At 42.6% G+C, this 5,114-nt stretch overlaps 1 protein-coding gene across 2 annotated transcripts in view; it reads left to right on the top strand.

The window, feature by feature from the left end:
• Positions 1–397: 397 nt before the first annotated feature.
• Positions 398–5,114, top strand: part of LOC108748736 (myb-like protein AA) — a 91,597-nt gene continuing 86,880 nt past the window's right edge. Inside the window, exons 1-2 of one of the 2 annotated variants that reach the window (XM_018487040.1) lie at positions 398–884; positions 4,261–4,701. The gene's annotated coding sequence lies outside the window, so the exon portion shown is untranslated. Of the gene's footprint in view, positions 885–4,062; positions 4,702–5,114 lie in introns of those variants that run through there. The other variant, XM_018487041.1, reaches the window with a different exon arrangement.

The following is a 5,114-nucleotide window of genomic DNA, read 5'->3' as shown; positions in this document are numbered from 1 at the left end:
GAGATCGGAGCGGAGGAAACCAGGCGCCGTGTCGTGCCCGATACGATTCTCTTCCGAGAGTCCGGTGTAATTCGGCCGTTTCTCCAAACACTCACCATCTCTTTCTCTCCCACACGCATCATACACACGTCGCACATCGTCTCTCGTACCCTCGCTCTCGTCCCCTCCACATTTCGCCGCATACTTGGAGCAGGTAACGTGCCAGCGCAATGGCGCCTCACTGGCTGCACCTGGGATAACCGTTCGCCAGGTTAGGCTTTACGTTGATTGGCCGATTGGCGTAAAGCCGTGCGCGGATTGGCCAACGGCGGCAGCTCCGCCGGCACGTAGGTTTAATCTCGTTTACCGTAGGCGCGCTGGCGTTCAGTTTAAGTTACCTCGGCCGGTCGGTCGGTTGGTCGGTCGGTCGGTCGGTCGGTCGGTCGAACGATCCCGTCCGCTCGCGTTACAAAGTTGAAACCGGACGTAACGTCTCGGTTCCTCGGAGGAGGGGCCCGAAATTGTCCCTTCGTCGTTCGGTCGTCGCAGTTCGTAAGTCCGTCGCGTCGTAGGAGCGTGCGCGGACGCGACACCGGTTGGGCCGTCGCTCGTGCGCGAACGCGAGCGAGGACGCGGGAGAGAAACGCTCAACGCGCACAAGGCAAGAACGCGTCCGCACTCCGCCGCCCAGCGCGGTGACACGATCGTGGTGCGCTCGCGCGTTTCTCGCGCGTCTGTGTTGAATTCTCTAGCGCGTCAGCGCCTAAGCCTTCCTCCGTCGTTTCGGCAAAACGGCAATCGTCCGTGCGTGTGCGTTGTTGCGCGCGTAACGTACGCTCGCGGGCGTCGCGCGCGCGTTTACATGCGCACACGCACGCAACGTACACACGTATATCGGAATTGAGGTACGCGTATATTTATGTGTGTGTGTGTGTGTGCGCGCGTGTGCGTGTGTGTGTGTGTGAGAGAGAGAGGGAGAGCGGGCAGGCGCACTCGCGCGCGTAACGGCTTCGTTTCTTGAGTTTCTTCTCCGTCCGTCCTGCTCTCGTCGGTGGTACCGTCGGTAAATCGCGGCCGCGCCGAATCACCGTATACGCGTGTGTACCGCGATTGGTCGGCGCGTGGTATTTTTGAAAAGTCGTATATTCCCCCCCTCGCGCCTTCCGCTCTCTTTCCGTTCCCTTCAGTTACCCTTCGTCACCGTCCCTCGCTTCTTTCTCGCCCGTTATAACTTCGTCGTAAGAACGATGAGAAAATCTACGTCGACGCCGCGCCGTATGGACGATTTTGAGAAAGCCGTCCGGTCGCGTCTCACACGTTCCTTACGTTCCCCACGTTCCCCGCACGAATCTCAAGTCGGACGAAGTTATCGTGACACACAACGTGACTCGTCATCGTCGCGCGATAGACGTCTCTTCGGCACGTTTCGCAGCGAGTTCTTGGGAAAACTTCTTTTTATAAGATAGCCTCGATTTTCGGACGGAACGGAATATTCATTCTAACAGATTCGCGGGCGATTCATCCGTATGTACTAAAAAGTCTGATGAGTGCTGTCAAAAGGTGCTTTCTAGCAAAAGACATAGATGACACATGCCTGTTTCTATTAATGTATATTAATTTACTTTTCAAGTAAGTTGAAATCTCTTTCTAATTCTTAAATGGACTTAAATGGAGAGTTAGTTGAATTGAAGATTGAAATTAAACTACACTGGTACATTGTAAAAAATATGTACTAATTTTAATAAATATTTGTTTGAATAGTATTAAATATTTACTAAACGTAAACACATTTTATTTGGTATAAGAATTATTAATTTAAGTGTCATTTTTTATTGAGTAAATATTTATTTATTGTAAGTTAATATTTAGTTAGTGCTATTTAAACAAATATTTAGTAACATTTAGTAAATTTTTTCAGTGTAAAATCAGACAATAGTGTAACACATTATTTACATGAATTATTACAGCCTTATTGTTTGTCAATGTTAAACAAAGATAAAATGATTATTGGCTGCATTCAGCAAAATATTTATTTTACAACTATTGGAAATTTTCTTCGCGCTAATTAGATTATATTCTTAGATCTGCATAAATATAATCCAATCAACGTGAAGAAAACTTCCAACAGGTACAAAATAAATATTTTGCTGAACATAGTTATTGTATTGCATTATCTCTTGCTAGAAACCACAAATAGTCTCACTATAAATGCTGTGAAGTATTTGATTGATCAATCAGAAGAAAGAATTTTACTAATTGATCAATGAAAGAATGCTTCAAAGCATTTTGCAGCACGTTGACGATATCCTAGTTGTAAAACCGTCATTTCAGGTTGCTGGTTGATTGTTCTACTTTAGCCAATCACGGTACAGTTAATACGAACTAGCTGTAACGTCATTGGCTAAAATAGAATCCTCAATCGAGAACCGCAACCGGCAACCCATCATGTAATTACGGTTTAACAGAATTTTGGGTCTTGATTATCATAGAAACGTGAAAATTTTTATGTATATATTCAGGTACATAATACATAATGCATAGTAATACGTTTAATATATATATACATAATACATAGTACATAATATAAAAAAATTCACTTTTTACATTTCTATCCTAAGGAAAAATTGTTATATGATTGATCCTCTGGCCACGAGATGACAAACTTTTCATTGGCCCGTCGTTTTTGTAAACTTTAGTAAGTTAGAATGAATGATTACTTTCTAAATTCTTTAAAGTGAAATGTCTGTCTAAGAATGAAAATTGAGCTAGTTTTGAAAAAGAGTGGTTCAATTTTCAATCTTTAATAGTGAGATATCATTCTTGAAAATGAGATTTTTTCCACTCTAAAAGTTGTAGAGAGTAGTATAAGAATGAGATAATATATTAAGAGTGTCTCAAAATTAACGATAAATATTTTAAAGACAGATTCTTCATAACATTTTAAGAAAAATAAAAAGTCTAATATGAAAATACCAAAGTTCTGATTGATTACGACGGTTTTCACAAATGGAAAGAGTTTAAAGATTAGAATTTTGCATGCTCAGGGATGACAAGAAGATGAACAGTGTGAAGGTCTACGAATTTCATGCCTTTACAAACAAATGAGAAAATTCAACATCACACTAATCATCTTGCTATCCCTAAGTTTGTGAAAATAATTCTAATTTTGTTATTTGTTTTTAATGTAATTTTGTTTTGTAATTTTTAAGCTCTGCCATTTTTTAAAACTATCATAACTTCAGTATTTTCTCGTATTAAACTTTTCTAGGTTTTCTCTACAATAAGCCATTATACAATTTTCAGTTTTAAGATGTAAAAAATTGATTAATCATTGTCAATTATTCTTCTCATATTGACTGTAATTAATCAATTTCTTACAGTTTAAGACTTAAAGATCGCTTAAAGATCGCTCTTTAAAACTTTTAAAATAAAAGCTCACTTTGAAAAGTGTAATCTCACTTTTAAAGATGGAAAACTGAGGCTCTCTTCTTCTGATTCAATTTGAAGACTGATTCAATTTTCATTCTTTAGAATGAGATTCTAAGAATTTAAAGAGTAAATAACGACTTATTGTTAAAAGTTCATTCGTTTTAAAATATTACAATGTCTCTTAAAAATATTTATCAATTTTTCGACACTCTATAAAAAGAAATGATGCATCTATCCTTCTTTCTCACTCTTATTCTGACAGATTTGCTCGTTGCCAGATTTTCAAACGGTCTGTTTTTTTATTACTGTACTTTCTGAACTATTACACACGGTGCAGCAATAAAAAACAGACCTAAGACCGAGTTAAGGTCAAGGTGTGAACCCGGCCTAAAAGTCTCTAAGTACGCGCGAATGCGCACGAGTTACCAGCGTAAAGTTTGAATTCGTCGATGACAGGTAGACGATCTCGCGGTCGGCCGTGCCTCTTCTTTGTTCAGATCCGCGAAGTCAGTCGCACGGATCGACAACGACGGTGATTTCGAAAATCGATTTTCTCGCTCGCTTCTAACTTCAGCTTGGAATCACGAGCGCGCGCCGCGGCCGTTGTAATTCCGTACGCGACGCCGACGCTGCGAAAGAACGTTCCCAGAGAGCCGATCCAAGGTGCGTTTTTTCTCGTATCCGCGCGCGATGGCGGAGAATGCCGAAACTCTCCGAGATTTTCGTCGCTTTCGAACGGCGGCCGGCACGACGGCCCAACGAATTCGGATGGTATCGCGCGCGAGTGAAGTGAGCCCGTGGATCACCGATTTAGTGTCTTTATCTACTGATCGCTTTGTATGTGATATATAGAAAGCAAGAAAGAGAGAGAGAGAGAAAAAGAAGGATCAAGTTGATCAATGAACCAAATATCCTGCAGTTTCTAATCGTCGTGAATTAAGTGACCGTAGTGCGAAGGTGTACGACGGAGTCGCGGAAATTGACGGGAATTTCCGTTCACGTATGCTGCTAGTGTGTCTGTAGTGACGTTTGTGTGTGTGTATGTGTGTGTGTGTGCACGTGTACGGTGTAAGGTTAGGATTGTGCCGTTGTGAGAGAAAGAGTGGCCTTCCCTCCAGAAAAAGGGGGGAAAAGGAGAGAGGAAAGGATCGGCGTTGCGCGCGATCGCGATCGCGGAAAACGGAATATCGGAATCAACGACGGCGGGCGGAGCGAAGGGGGCAGTCCTCGATCGAGATCTGGATTACGCGGGCGCGTCGAGGATCGCCAAGATTTTGCCAATTCGTAAAAAAGGTGAGTGGCCGTTTGTAAAAGTAAACAGAGAAATCGAGAGTGTTTGTGATAGTCGAGAGAGAGAGAGAGAGAGAGGGGAGGGAGAGAGAGAGCGAGAGAGAGCGAGAGCTCCGAGATTTCCTTCAGAGACTTTAGATTCGCTTTACCGAAATCGAGTCGAATTCGGGCTAGTTGCCCGATCGTTCTCAATTCGAGGAGAACGTACGAGAAACCAGTTATTTCCGTTTACGATGAACGTTTATTTATGCTCGTGTTGCTCTCCGTGTCTCGAGTCTCAAGTCGTTCGAGTCGCTCGGGCATGATCGATCAAACAGCTCCAACATTGGCTCTCCGTTTCGAATAGTTTGATCATCTTAGTTTGCTAAAATCTCAGATTCTAACCGATGTCTTCTTGATGAATTTACGTTTGGTAG

Source organism: Trachymyrmex septentrionalis, unplaced genomic scaffold, assembly GCF_001594115.1.
Source record: "Trachymyrmex septentrionalis isolate Tsep2-gDNA-1 unplaced genomic scaffold, Tsep1.0 scaffold24, whole genome shotgun sequence".
NCBI lineage: Eukaryota > Metazoa > Arthropoda > Insecta > Hymenoptera > Formicidae > Trachymyrmex > Trachymyrmex septentrionalis.
This window is presented reverse-complemented; position numbering and strand designations above follow the sequence as displayed.